At 51.5% G+C, this 15811-nt stretch overlaps 1 pseudogene; it reads left to right on the top strand.

Moving 5' to 3' along the window:
- The first annotated feature begins 14701 nt into the window (after nucleotides 1–14701).
- On the top strand, nucleotides 14702–15558 carry LOC144128255 (uncharacterized; annotated as a pseudogene).
- Nucleotides 15559–15811: the final 253 nt, after the last annotated feature.

Raw genomic sequence — 15811 nt, 5'->3', positions numbered from 1 at the left:
ACCGGGGTGGTCGAAATATCCAGAGCCCTCCACTACGGCGTGCCTAATCGCCTGAGTTGCTTTAGGACATTATACCCCATGGCACCAAACTATAATCGCAGATAAACAATATCATCCTGGCAAAAGATGCACCTAGACAACTAACATCCACCGGCAAATCCGTGAGCCTCTCTCATTGCCCGGCGCCCGTTCTCGGTAGCAGACGGCATACGACGACGCGATTTTTCATCATCACCAAAATGCTCAAAGGGGCATGGCAGAAAAAAAGGTGCCTATGAGGTTACGTTGAAGCTAGTTGAAGCAAATGACATGCATGTTTATTAACTACAGGCGTATTAATGCACCACACCGGAACAACGACTCGGAGAAACACACACAAGCTCCAGCGACGACACCGCGACGCCGCTAGAAAAAGTTGCAGTGGCGCCCCCTGGTGGTTTCTACGCCAAACGACAAGCCCGCGCCTTTCCGTTCGCGCCACTAGGATAGTATTCTAGTTCACTGTAATTCGTGTTCTGCTGTTGTCTTTTGGATTGGCTACAGATTGGCTGATAGCTCAAGAAAAGTTGTCAGCAACGCCGTTCGACTGTAGTTTTCTAGAGCACTATAGTTTTACTGGGCAGTGACTGCGTATTTCCAAACTACACCTACAGAACTAGCGACCTGCACATTTGGCAGGGTCCTATGGGACTGAGTGCGCCAACTTTCGCTAACTTTTTTTGGCGGTAGAGGACGCTTGATTGACCTGTTTTACCGCTCCATTGACCGCCCGATTTAAAGGATTCAGCCGTATTCATCCAGTCTGTCAGGATCTTCATCATCGTCTGCTTTCGACAAATGATTTCCATGCTCTCACTGCCGCCCTGTGCATTTGTCCTGTCTTAATATTTTGAAACCTAGTAATGAACGATGCAAATATGACATTTCTTTAAATCCTAGCGGTGAATATTCAGTGTTCGCGCATGCATGCGTGTGACTTTCTGGCATCTTTGCTAAGGCAGTAGATGAATGATCAATACTGGAAACGTAGACAAATGAAAAACTATTTCATCCATGAAGTAAAATAACCCACGCCCTCTTGCTGAACAGGTTAAATGTAGCGCCACGCCGCCCGTAGCTGCCCTTCCCTAGCGGCAAAAGGCATGAACTACAAGGTGCGCGCTGGAGCAGTGCCAAATGTGCAAGTTTCTCGTAAGGTGGCTAGTTAGGGAGGGTGTGAAGACCGCGGCGCTTTCCGTCGGCCGCGCGTGATCCCTCTGCCCACTGATGCCGCCAGGAGGAATGTGGCGCTGCTAGTAGCGGCGCGGTAAGCTCAGCCGCGTCGGCCTTGCGCACCCCGTAGCAGTTAAGTTCGTTTCGTTGCCTGTATTGGAGTGTCTGTAGCAGCGTATTCTCATCCGAGGGCGAGATGCCTTCGACGACAAAAAAAGAAGACGGGGCGTTTGTGCTTTGCGCCTGGGTGTGGCATGGGATACAGAAAAACAACAAACAAAAACTTTCTGTTCCGTGCCCCTGCCTGCCAGGTAATGTTTGCCAAGTGGTCTCGAGCGATCCCAAGTGCCCCTTCGACGACAAAAAAAGAAGACGGGGCGTTTGTGCTTTGCGCCTGGGTGTGGCATGGGATACAGAAAAACAACAAACAAAAACTTTCTGTTCCGTGCCCCTGCCTGCCAGGTAATGTTTGCCAAGTGGTCTCCAGCGATCCCAAGTGCCGACAAGGCCGTCAGTATCATTTTACAGTATTGCCACCATCCTTGAAAATGAACTTGCACATGCGTTCAGCCGAACGCGCTTGCATGTCGAAGCTGCGGAAGAGGCATTCTACAGTCAATTAGTGATATGTGCCAAAAACTAGTCGTTTTGAGCATTCTGTAGCGCTGACAGCATAGTTGTACGTTTTTATTGCCTTGCAATGATTTTTTTTTTCGTTAAGGGTATAAATCAGGAGAATAGTGAGAAGAAACGCAAAACACTGAAGCTTTGTGTGTTGTAGATCATATTCTGAACAATTTTTTCCCTCAGTTGTAAATAAACGATTTCATGGCCAGATGTGCTGCTTCATTGCTAACATGAGCGTCAAGTTGGCATACATGCTACAGGTTCGCAAGCGGCAAAAAAAAAAACCCGGTTTGTGCGTTGGGGCGCCTGGTTTGTGCTTTGGTGTTCCTTCATCCTACCCGCCGCTGTGGCTACTAGTGGTTAGAGCGATCGGCTACTGATCCGGAGTTCCCGGTTTCGAACCCGACCACGGCGGCTGCGTTTTTATGGAGGAAAAACGCTAAGGCACCTGTGTGCTGTGCGAAGTCAGTGCACGTGAAAGATCCCCTGGTGGACGAAATTATTCCGGAGCCCTCCACTACGGCACCTTACGGCGCAGTTCAGGTGTCCACCGTTATATGTGAGACAGATACTGCGATATTTCCTTTCCCTAGAAACGATTTTTCATTTTCGCCTTCAACCAATGCGACTGCAGTTTTGAGGTCCTACAGCACGCATTACAACCTGCTCTTCTCGCCGTATGTACGTGTAGTGGCCGCGTTTCGGTGGCGGCGCAACGCATAGTTTCAGTGCACGTTGAAACCCAGGTCGTTTAAATTATTCCGACCCGCCGCGGTGGCTCAGTGGTTAGGGCGCTCCGCTACTTATCCGGAGTTCCCGGGTTCGAACCCGACCGCGGCGGCTGTGTTTTAATGGAGGCAAAACGCTAAGGCGCCTGTGTGCTGTGCGATGTCAGTGCACGTTAAAGATCCCCAAGTGGTCGAAATTATTCCGGAGCCCTCCACTACGGCATCTCTTCCTTTCTTTTCTTAGTCCCTTCCCTTACGGCGCGGTTCAGGTGTCCACCGTTATATGTGAGACAGATACTGCGATATTTCCTTTCCCTAAAAACGAGTTTTCCTTTTCGCCTTCAGCCAATGCGACTGCAGCTTTGAGGTCCTACAGCACGCATTACAACCTGCTCTTCTCGCCGTACGTACGTGTGGTGGCCGCGTTTCGGTGGCGGCGCAACACATAGTGTCAGTGCATGTTGAAACCCAGGTCGTTTAAATTATTCCGACCCGCCGCGGTGGCTCAGTGGTTAGGGCGCTCGGCTACTTATCCGGAGTTCCCGGGTTCGAACCCGACCGCGGCGGCTGTGTTTTAATGGAGGCAGAACGCTAAGGCGCCTGTGTGCTGTGCGATGTCAGTGCACGTTAAAGATCCCCAAGTGGTCGAAATTATTCCGGAGCCCTCCACTACGGCACCTCTTCCTTCATTTCTTCTTTCACTCCCTCCTTTATCCCTTCCCTTACGGCGCGATTAAGGTGTCCGCCGATATATGAGACAGATACTGCGCCACTTCCTTTCCCCCAAAACCAATTATTATTACTATTGGCTGCCGCCATTGTCAGCAAACACGCAGAGTTTATTTCCTAATATGCCTTAAATTTATGCACCTTATTTATATTTATTCTTACAGTTTGATGCAATGCATGAAGTGCACTGCTGCCTATGGCATCAGAAATGATTTTTGTTGCAGCCAGACTAAAATTAAATATCTAGATTGCCAACTCAGCCTTCAAATGTTATAGCGCTGACTGCGAAGGAGTTTAGTTTCCCCTTCCGGTGGCGATGAGAGGAAACTACTTGATGATGAAATCGGGGTTTCTTGATGACCCGGTGATTCTACTCGCAAACATTCACATTACTCAAGGAAAGGAGAAGGTTAACTATTTATTTACAACATGGGTAAAAAAACGAGAAGAAACAAAACAATTAGCAAACTATTTACATGACTAAATCGTGGATCAGACGAATTCAGCCCCCGCTCAACCCAGAGCGCTTGGTTTTAAACCCTCTGTCTCCGCCCTTAGCGGGGACAGCAACCAATAAGATAACAAACGACCCATCTCGCCAATCAGTGGTTAGCGAAAGGAAAATAAGGTCCGCCCACTAATCACTGATTGGGGAAAGAGTGCTGATTAAACATTTGGGAAAGGAGAGGTTGCAATCAAATAGACAAACAGCAGAAACGCGACCACCCTCTCCCACGGCACCCACGGCCCAGCCGTTACCACTTTCCTCTCTCTGTCGCACACGCGACAAACATATGCCGACGAAACGATCCCTGAAGTGTTTACAGAACACACCGCAAGAGATGAACACAGTCGTTACGGGAATAGTGGGTTTCCGGTCACTCGGCTAATACTCAGCCGTATCTCGTGCGCCCCCGAAACCTCGACAACCCCTTAACAACCACATGTCGACAGCTGTACATGGTTAGCGTTTTTCCCGGCGGGTCATCCCCGTGACGGCGCGGCGTAAACGAGGACGTCCGCCGTACGAAGGGGAGGCAGGGACGGGACGGGCCCCTTTGTTGGGGACTTCCGACCCCATTGGAGCGGCCTTCCCTGCGGACACAATATCAACGAGTTCGCGGAAAGGTCAGCGAACTCCACAGAAGGCAAAAGATAACGTAAGCGCAAAGAACAGGTTTATAAGCGGTTCCTGAGTTGGATAGAGGCAGACAATAAAGGTAGACGGTGGTTGTTATTACGTCCAAATGTTTTAAGTAATAAACTATAACGGAGGCAGTACACTCCTTTTCTCGAGCTGCCATTACGTCCAAATGCTTTAAGTAATAAACTATAACGGATATATGGAGATAACTTATATTAGAAGAAACAAAAAGAAAGAAAAAATCTTCTAGGGTGGTCTACTACTGGTCCAGGAGTCCACGGGCTTGTACCTCACATAAGGCCCGTTCCACCAGCCATTTCTGGCCGGTGGGCTGAGCGGTCCGTAAAGCAGCCCCACAGGAAGAATGAGTGGGATTGGGGATGGGGGTACTGCCTGTGGGGGACATTCGCAAAGGTAGTGGAAAAGTGTGGATCTGGGCACCCCACAGGTGTTACAATGAGGAGGAAAGGTGGGGTGAAAGCATGAGAGACGGTAGGGTGAGACAAAGCAGCCCGTCTTTAATTGTCGCCATGTGGCGCTGGATAAGGGAGACAAAGTACCATGGGGTGGTGGTAATTTCATGCGGCTGACTTTGTAGACTCCTTTATGAATCGGTACAATACGTTGGCTACTTTCCACTCGTCAGACAGACAGCTTGTTTCAAGAGACGTATTGAACAAAACAACTAAATAGTGAGCAATCATATCCGAACACGCGCGCAGGGTATGCGAAGAAAGAGCGTCTGGACCGCCAGCAGAACCAGCTTTACTATTCTGAAGAAGTTTAACGATCGACACCGCTGTATGTAATAACCGGGTAACGTATAACAGTGGTTAGAGTCTCGGAAACAGGGAGGAGGTGACCTGAATAGGGCTGAGTAAAAACAGACTGGAAATAAGCGCTGAATGAGCAGGCCTTTTCAAAATCGTCATCTACCATAACGTCGTTACCGTTTACTAAGTTCGAGATTCCTACAGGTTCTAGTCTATGAGATTTTATGAATCTCCACATTTCCTTAGAATTTATCTGCAGCTTAGCTCCCAAGAGATAAAAATAGTAATTACTTGCTATCTTCATCTTAATTTCTAATTCTTTACTAAGACGCTTTAATGAGTCATAAACATTACGATCCTTTTTTTGTATCTGCTTAGGAGGCGGCGTCTTTTGTTGATAAGTAATCTGGTGTCTCGAGTTACCCACGCCATGTCAACTCGACGATTACCAGAGATGCATTTGTTAGGATTGTGTTGCTAAATTATTTTCGAGGTATGTATGCTCCTAAACATTACCCACAGCCCATTGAAGCTTGAACTTTCGCTGGCTGCAGCGAATTCAGGCAGGAGAGATTCAAGCTCAGTGCAGATGGAGGTCTAGTCGCCCTTTTCACAGAAGTAAACATTTCTGGATCTCGTATGAGATGCCCTAGAATTGATAGGCGCGAGCTGGGCAACACGCAGTCGTGGTCACTTATGCCGGGAGTTACTACACAGTCCGTAAAGATGGTCTGTTAGTAAAAATTAAGCCGAGGACAGAAGCATTGTTACTTCTCTGTCTTGTTGGATCCGTAACCAATTGATACAGGTCATCCATTAGCTAGAACAAATTCAGAAGAGCCTGCAGACAAGGCACTGGAATCAGCCGCACTGCATTTATTGTGGTCCCACTGGACATTGGTTCTATTAAAATCACCGCCTATGATTAAATCCTGGTTTAGCCAAGATATAAATTAGACATAAATTTAAAAACACAAGAGAAGAAGAGTGTTGCAATATCTGCTGATAGCGCAGTGGGGGCTACGGGCAAGCCTGCAGTGCCGGTATCAGGACACTGCTCGGACAGGACGTACCACGTGTGGAAATCTATTGCACAACTTCGGCGTTGCAAATTCGCGAGGGCTTGGTTGTTGTCAACATTGACCCCGGACAGATGTTGCAGAGTCAGTTCAGCATCATCAGTACACAGCTGGGTTTTGCCACGAATATCTGAGTACTGAGGATTGGCCTCCGGCTGCAGACCAACGGAAACAATGCTGCAAGAATTCTGGGAACCTGACGCCATCGGCATTATAAGAAATGCAGGCCGCAGAAGCAGACAGTTTAATCCAAGTGCTGTGTCGGTGCCATTCTCCGATGCGTGTCTTGCGTGCTCGCCAAGCACGGCGCACATCTGTCACGGACTCAACACAAGCAGGGGACTGGGGCCATGGTGGGGACAGACGTTGCTCGGTCATTCATTTTGGAACGACTGCGCGACGTGCATCCTGGTATGCCGGCAATGAAGAGCCTTGAACAGTCAGATTCTGGTACACGGGCTTCGACCACGACACTTGTAATCTTGAGAGACGGTGCCCGCCGTATATGCTGCAGTATGCAGTGTTTGCCGCTGCCTGCATCGCAGGATCCACCAGGTTAGCTAAACCGCAATCTCCAGTTCTCCTGCACATACAAATGGTCCTTTCTGGACGTGCTGAGGGGCACATTGTTTGCGTTCGTGTGGGCGCTGAAGCAAATGCATCAAGGCACGGTGCCTCTGAAGTCTGCGAAAGCAACTGTTGAAGTGCTGTGTGGCCTTTTCGCGCGATTCTGCTTCCACAGCCACGATGCGGCTGTGTCTGACAATCGCCTGCAGTTTACGAGCGCATCGAAAACGACAGCCCATACAGTCCAATGTAAAACGGTTTGGCTTGAGCGGTGCACACCACCGTAAAGAAAGGCCACGCGCCGGAGTGCATGCTGAAGCGTTGCTTCAAAAAGTTTCTGCTGCGCTTAAACGTTACGCCGAAGCACGGCAGGTAGTCGCCCGCGCAGAGACGGGTTTGGTTAGGACCACAGGCTCGGCTGGGTGCTCACTTTATAGGGGAGGAGAAGTTGGGTGATAATTCCGCCTCGGCGACGCGGTGGGCGCAGCCAAGCCACCGTACACGGCCGGAATGCATCTCTAGTCACGGTGGCCGTTCCAGCAAACAGTGGGTGCACGACACCGTGACGGCAACCTCAGTCAGTCGTGTCGGTATCTCGGCTAGCGTCGTCCTCGGGCGGAATCTACGGAGGAAGCGTCATATTAGTGAGCTTCTGGAAGCGCACACTGCCAGAGGGGCAACGCCGGTGGAACTATCCGAACTGTTCCTGTCTGGTAAGCCTGTTAAACTTAGTGGCACAGGCAGGAACCTATTGGTTTACATTCTTTTTCTGGCTGTCCCACCATACTTTTGGTTCCTGTCTGGTGTAATGTGACCACGGGAGCTCGACTTCCGCAGTTGCTTTGTTTCGGCGTCCTCGACGCACGAGGAAGTCCCTGACAGCTTTATGTTATAGACGGAACGAGTGGTGTACCGCCGGTGCGAACCCATGCGCGTCTTCTGTAAAGACAACACATGAGAAACATCGACAGCAAAAAAAAAGAGGCAACAGCAAACGTCGCGGTAAGGAGTCGCGGCTTGACTTCGAAAAAAAGGGAACATCCCAACGAAGATAACAGAACAGCTGCCAGGATTCTCTCGCGAGAAAACAGCTGCATCCGAGGGGACCTCAAAGACACGCCGACGGAAACGACGGGGTTCTTAATTGGCAGCGACACAAAGGGTAGCCGCTGGGTCAACACCACGGCCTACTCTGCAAGTTTAAAGGCAGCTGTACGATCTTTTTTTTTCCGCATGCGAACGCGTCCTTGCGACCATGCGCACGGGCGCGTGAGGGCGCTTTGCGTACGAGGTGCTGTACGATCAAGTTTGCTGCTTGCCACCGAGCGGACGACTCCGGCTTTCTGATTGGCGCGCTCGTCAGTGCCGCCCGTGCGGCAGCACAGGCATGTGACGTAGCCAAACACGAAGATATCTTGCCCTACGAATACACACACATTGATATTGTGGCTCACCCGAGACATGTTTAGCTGTGAGATTTTTCGTAGCAGGTAAAACCGCGATCGGCTGTGATAGCCATGGATCTCGGCGCGGCCGATTGTGATGTCGGCGAACGAAGTCGCAACAAACTTTGGAACACCGCAGGCGAGGTTTTATTAATGTTTCCGCTATTTCTACTTCAGAAAGTGAAAAAAGGCATCACACTGCGATCGTGACACAACTTGTTCGACAGGTAGGCGGCTAGACTCCGCTGAAGACCACCAATATAGCCAACCGTTCTGACTACGATCTAAGATTTTTGCCTCCTAAGATTTGAAGAGTGCCCCCATTGAAAGTTACGCTATACCCTAAAATGCAATAACGATTTCAGAACGACGGCGCGATTCGTATCGCGAATTCTCGGAGCAAAGGATACGGGACTAGAACAAGCTATATAGGTTTGGTTTATATGGGCTTAACGTCCCAAAGCGACTGAGGCTATGAGGGACGCCGTAGTGAAGGGCTCCGGAAATTTCGACCACCTGGGGTTCTCTAACGTGCACTGACATCGCACAGTACACGGGCCTCTAGAATTTCGCCTCCATCGAAATTCGACCGCCGCAGCCGGGATCGAGCCCGCGTCTTTCGGGCCAGCAGCCGAGCGCCATAACCACTCAGCCACCGCGGCGGCTAAGCTATATAGGTTAGCAGTACGTATTCGATCATTTGTAATTATAACAGGGAAATTCACATAGCTGGATCAGGCACAGGTTAAATCATCAGTTATTCGAACTAGCACACTGCAGTCTTTTTACATGTATTATAATTGCGTTTATTTTGTAGCTTCTTCATTAATGCATCCACACTAGTTGTCATCTACAAACAATTGTTGTCATTGTCAAGTAAAAGGGCCTCCTTGCTGTCTCCCCATTTAACTGTTTTTGCAAAAAACACTTATCTATTCATTGGTATAAGAAGTGTGTGCTCATATGTATTAATAAATTCCTTATTTTAGCACACTGCTGTCGAATACGAACCCAAATGCACGACAAAATTATGTCAATCCCAGTAATTTAGAATACGTAAAATCAGTTGTAACTGCAGCAGTTGTGCATTTCACAGAAGAGTGACTGTGCAACAGTACTGATTTCTATTTGTAATGTTATTCGGTCCGTTAGAAAAGCCAAAATAGAAATAGCACAGAGTAGTGACAATTAAAGGGGCCAAGCCATCTATCACTGCACCATCTATCACCCTTTCCCGAAGGAACTTTCTGGTGAGCCGCTCAACACAACGCGCAGCGTCTGTTACCGTGCCTAGCGAAGGAGATGTGCTGTTTCATGTATACGGTAAAACTGACACGGGCCACGTCAAGTCTGTGCCGCACAGGTGTGCACTCGCCATGGCCTCCTCTTTTTCTTACAACGCAAGTTAGAGTTCTTCCAGCCCGCTAGGGGGCACTTGTCAAGGTGGTGTAGGTGGAAAATTATATGATCGCAAACGTCATATCAGTGTGTTCAGGTATTTGTTTCTTCCTATCTTAACGACGGGAATAGACTCCACAACGAAGCTCTCCCTGTGAGCCATCAGGTTAGTGCTGTTAAAAACCTGCTGCTCCATATGGTGCTAACTTAGCCTGTGACTCTCCTATTGGATGTTTTCGTATGTTTTACTTTTCCTTTCTTTTCTTTTTTTATACGTCTTTATTTCTGCATAAAATAGGCCTAGCCTTGCGGCAGAAATGAGGGGCTTCATGGGGGTGGAGGTAGGGGAGGGGGAGGAGGGCCGGTCTCCACTTCTTCTTCGAAGTGGGGGTGGTCCTGTAGTCGGCTCTGCGAAGAAACGGCCAGGCCCTTCTTCTTCCTTGAAGTATAGGAGAAAAGCCCGCCAGAGCCGGAGTGCGTCCGATGATACGATGTGTAATGGTGGATCGACCCATTCCTGCAAGGTGCCAGGTCGGTGCCCACCCAGGGACTGAAGTGCTCGCTCCCGCACCACGTCAAAAGCAGGGCAGCGACGCAAAAGGTGTTCGGCCGTGCCTCTGGCCGGGCATGCCGGGCATTGAGGGGTCGGGTATGAGTGCGGGTTGATGAGGTTGAGCTTTGCTGGCGACAGAAGCTGGCCAGTCTGGGCGCGGCGGAGGAGTACCGCCTCTACCCTTCGGAAAGTTCTAGGTGGGCGGCGGTATAATTGCTCAGGGTTCGCCACGTGCTGGAGGATGCGGCGGCGATAGCATTGTGCGCGATGCCATGTCTCGGCCCTATCCATAGGAGGCGACGACGGATGTGCAACGCCATCACGGGCCCAAGAAGCGGAAACGAGTGTGCATCCAGGCAAAGGTGCGGAAAGAGCTGCAGCGCGCGCTGCCTGGTGTGCCTTTTCGTTTCCAGTGATTCCTTCGTGTGCAGGAATCCATCTAATAACAATAGTGTAGCCCTCCTCTCGCAGGCGTCGGGCTTCCGTTCGAATTGCGCTAAAGACGGCATAGTCTGCTCCCCCCGCGCGGCATGCGGTGTACGCTGCTTGTGAATCAGTGTAAACATGGTAGGTGCAAGGAGCCGGATCCTGTCGATCTACTATTCGAGTAATGGCAAGGCGTATGGCAATGAGCTCGAGATTAGTGACAGTGTGTTCCTCGGAGAGCCGTTCAACTATTGTGGTCTTTTCTTTGCTCTTCCGTGAAGCACATTCCGGTTGCTTCACGGTAACTTTGTATGATTTTTCCCACCTCTGGTTCTCCTATGTAATGTACTGTCGGAAGCAGAAGTGTACGTATATCACTCGAGCTGCTGTTAGATTTTATCGCTGGGTGACTTTGCGACAGCGCCTGCTGTCGAGAAAGGCGAGACCATTTTTCTTTTTATTTTCTAGAGGTATGTCATTTTGCTCGTTCATGCCCCCTACCCATCTGAGAACGCAAGTGCACGTGGGAAAATGTTTGAGCGAACTTGAGAAGACAGTCGCCTTCAGTCGGAATAAGTGCATCATTAAAAAAGAAGGAACAGGAAGATTGCTGCTCATTTTAACAATTATTTCTCTCTTTTTTTGTGTAGACCAAAACCTCAAACAAATTGTATGAATCTGGGCATCTCTTCGGAACCTTGGATACTGCTGGGCAGAGTTTCCGCTGACTACATCTGGGCGATTGACGAAAGGCAGACGTATACGAAAATCCGTGCACTAAAGTCATCTCGTCTGTGCCAGTTGATGATTGTAACTGAGCGTACACCATATATATGGAAAAGCACTAAAGGCTATCGCTGTAAGATGGTAAAAGGAGCTTGACTTGTGAGAAATTAGTGGGTGCTACGCAATGCATAGGCCAGTGTAGCTCTGCACCTCTGAGCAATGTAAGTGAGAGCCGACAAATAAAATATCAGAGGCTTACCTTTAGGTTATAACGAATGGTCAGCGCTGGCCGGTCCCCGAAGTGATTGTAACACAATGATGGCGCCATTCATGACTGCCACTCGGCTGCCTCTGAACAAACTCCAAGTGCCACAGTAGCCTATGAATGATTGGGCGCATTCGCGGCTGACGGCAAGGGTCCTTCTATAACTAGGCCTGCGTTATAGACTCCGGTTCGAATACGGTTGTCAAAATTGGCTTTCGCTGGAGGTTGTAGTGGCTGGGCTAAAATGACCATGCCCCTGAGCCCTCAGCTTTGTGCACATGTATACAGATGTTTATCTTTTTGCTGCCAAATGGGGCATACATGCTGGCGGCACTGCCGACGACGTGAAACAAGGGCTAAAGGCGCGCTCACACTAGCGGGAAGCTTCCCGCGCCGGCACAGCGTCAACGTCGACGCTCCTCAGAATGACACTCACACTGCGCGCGTTTTCTCGCTGCGGTTGTCTTGGAATGTGGAGAGAGGAGGCGATGAGGGAGGACCCGAACGAGCAGAAAGAGAAGGGGATAGTCACGTGACACTAGAGAAGACTGGAAAGCGCACCCTGCTAGCTCCCCTCCCGTCGCCCTGGCAAAGCAGCCGCCGAGTGCCCGGCCGGCCGGCCGGACGCGCGCAGCCTCCGCCTCCGCCGACGGGGTCACTGAACTGGGACCGACGTCACGGTTCACGGTCGGCGCCCATTGGCTGTTCTGGTCACCGGCACGGGAAAAATAGGTACCGAACCCATCGCTCCGCGGGGACGGGAGAGCAGGCTGTCCGCGGGAGAAAAACCGGCTTGCGCGGGAAGCGGCACGCGGAAAACGCCCGGCGTTGCGCGTTTTCCCGCTAATGTGAGCGCGCCTTTAATGTCCGCGGGAGAAAAAACCGGCTTGCGCGGGAAGCGGCACGCGGAAAACGCCCGGCGTTGCGCGTTTTCCCGCTAATGTTAGCGCGCCTTCGCTTCCCGCGCAAGCCGGTTTTTCTCAAGGCGCGCTCACATTAGCGGGAAAACGCGCAACGCCGGGCGTTTTCCGCGTGCCGCTTCCCGCGCAAGCCGGTTTTTCTCCCGCGGACAGCCTGCTCTCCCGTCCCCGCGGAGCGATGGGTTCGGTACCTATTTTTCCCGTGCCGGTGACAGAACAGCCAATGGGCGCCGACCGTGAACCGTGACGTCGGTCCCAGTTCAGTGACCCCGTCGGCGGCGGCGGAGGCTGCGCGCGTCCCGGCCGGCCGGCCCCGGCCGGCCGGGGCACTCGGCGCTGCTTTGCCAGGGCGACGGGAGGGGAGCTAGCAGGGTGCGCTTTCCAGTCTTCTCTAGTGTCACGTGACTATCCTCTTCTCTTTCTGCTCGTTCGGGTCCTCCCTCAGCGCCTCCTCTCTCCACATTCCAAGACAACCGCAGCGAGAAAACGCGCGTAGTGTGAGCGTCATTCCGAGGAGCTGCGAGGCAGCGTCGACGTTGACGCTGTGCCGGCGCGGGAAGCTTCCCGCTAGTGTGAGCGCGCCTTAACACAGCGATAACAAAGGATGGTGTCGGGCGCGCGGCCTTATCGCATCCGAATGTAGCGGGAAGAAACGGCCGCCGCGGTTATGTGCGTGTACGCGCGGGCGATTCGGCGCGCCCAAGAAACAGCCGGCGCTTTGTGCTTCTGTGTCTGTGCTTGCCGCTCAGCGGCGACGGACGAGAGACCCCCCCCCCCCCCCCCGAGCAGCAGTTACGGGGGCATCATCCGATAAGACCAAGGTCTGCGCGCCGCCTCCGCAACGACGGGAACCAGCTCAAGATGCCGTCCCAGGGAGTCGACCGAAGGACGCAGCGGGGAAGCAAGGAGGAGAGAGGGCAAGCAGGAGAGGAGGACCGGGAAGAGAGGAGAGACGACCGAGAAGAACGGGACAGGCGGGTGGTGGATGCCGAGACGAGAGGCCGCTTAAAAAAACGGCCCAAAACGTGTAAATAATGTAAATAAATTCTCCCGTATTGTTCATTCCATGGTGGGCCGGCTTCGCCGGGAGGGGCGTGGATGAGTTAGGAAGAACCTGTCTGACTGATGGGAACACACGAAACGAGGCTAAATGAGGTGCTGAGGAAGGCACTATTTGTTGGCCGTCACTTCCGCTGCTGCAGCACCTTTCTACGATCGAGTATCGTGCATTGCGATCATATATCCTTTACTGATGTTGCTTAGTTATTCGATGTGACTTGCATTGCCATGCACCAACTGTCTTGGCTGTTATATTCCCGGTAATATACTCCGGCAGACGAATCCGGTTGCTCGCCATACGAAAGGGGTAATTCGGTGCTCCTTTAAGATGCGTTTCACTTTTCACTAAGTTCTCCAGCATTTCTAGCTGCCTGCGCACATCTACGGCACATCACAAGGCAAAAACCGTAACATGTGTCCACCTCCCCCCTTCCCCCCCCCCCCTTTTTTTGTTTTTCGCATCTGCTGCGGCGGGTTTTCTCTTTTCCGGGAGTGTGCGACAGGCTGACCGCAATGTTGGCGTGCAAAACATGACATGCTTTGGCTGGGGACGGCCGCCTCTACGGCGATGTAGCTTTCTTTTTGGAAAGAAACGTGAAAAGAGAATGGCGAGATTTGCAAAGCCCTCAGCTGTAATTGCATGGCTCGTAGTGAAGAACACAGCCCTGGACGCTGAGCTCTGGGGGCACGTGGGGAAGACCCTGAAGAAGCTTGAGCTTAAAAGCTGCACCTTACGACCGGCAGAATTTTTCTACGCTGCGGAAATGTCCCAGGCTAGTGGATCTTACTATTTCGGACTGTAACAGCCTAGTCTTGAAAAGCGGGCAGCCAGTACGAGACGAAGAAGCAAGCGGCATTTCTTCCGCACTGGCAGGAATCAACGCTTTAGATCTTTCTAATAAGCGAGATTTGATGGACGCTGCTATCCAGGAACTGATAACAGCGGTGGAGAGTTTAAGCACCCTTTCAGTGCAGAGCTTCCCGCTGTCTCTGTTTTCTCCCATCGACCGTCAACGCCTCCCGCCACCAACTCGCCACAGTAGGGTCGTGATGACACTCCAGGGCGCTCTACAGACTCTCCTTGAGAGTGGAGCCCGACTTCGAGTGCTCAAGTTGAGCCGCACAATGATCATAGACGAGTCTCTCATAAAATTCAGCAAGGCATGCTCCCAAACGCTGGACGAGCTTCACGTAGCGTCGCGAATATTTCTGGGCCAGCGAGGAGCGACGGCCCTGTGTCTCAATATTCCGAGACTCAAGCGCCTAAACATCGCCTTCAACAGAGAAGTCGATGACGACTGTGTTAAGACAATAAGCGCAAACCTCAAGGACCTCGAAGAGCTTAATATTTCAGGCTGCAAACAAATCACGTCGGAAGGATTCAGTGCACTGGCCTGTCTTGGGAAGCTCCAGAACGCTAGCTTTTCCATGTGCAGCGGCTGTGAACTACAGGGGTTTGTCAAGTTGTTTCCTTCCCGGCAATGGCCAGGAAGGCGAACGCTCGACATGAGCTCGTGCACAATAGATGACGCAGTGTTGAGGTGTATAATATACCGACGCTGGTTTCCCTCGATGTGTCGCAGACAGCGCTGCTGACGGACGACGCGGTGCGCACCATCTGGACCCACCTACGCCTCCTCCGAGTTCTCAGGATGGTGGGCTGCACCAAAATCACCGACGCGGCTTTGTACGGTCCAGGCAACTCAGAAAGTTGCGAACCCGCCTCCCTCGCTTGTCTCACTGGGCTGGAAGAGCTAAGCTTGAACGCTTTCTTGGTGTCGGACGCGGGTGTGTTGGCCGCACTCGACTTCCGTGAACTGACTACTCTGGACCTGGGGAAATGCACGCCGCCGTGTCCTTTAAATACATTGCCTCACACGTGCCCAGCTTTCCCAAGCTGGTGCTGAGTTTCTGCGCTGCATGAGGGTAAGTAGCATACGCGTGACGGCTGCTGAGTATATTACATGCTGAAGCATGCGTGATTTGATGAGCTCTAGGCGATGCGGAGCACGTCCGAGACAGTTAGGGCAGTGCTTACTGCACGACTCACTTTACGACATGCCGCATTGCACGCGTTCCTCTGGTCTGTGATGATGGTGCCAAACTTTCGCAGCGTCCGCAAACATCATGCGCACTGAAACAGACGTACGTATACGCACG

Source organism: Amblyomma americanum, chromosome 1, assembly GCF_052857255.1.
Source record: "Amblyomma americanum isolate KBUSLIRL-KWMA chromosome 1, ASM5285725v1, whole genome shotgun sequence".
Classification (NCBI taxonomy): Eukaryota; Metazoa; Arthropoda; class Arachnida; order Ixodida; family Ixodidae; genus Amblyomma; species Amblyomma americanum.
Note: the sequence above shows the minus strand (reverse complement) of the source record. Positions and strands in the feature narration are given on the sequence as shown.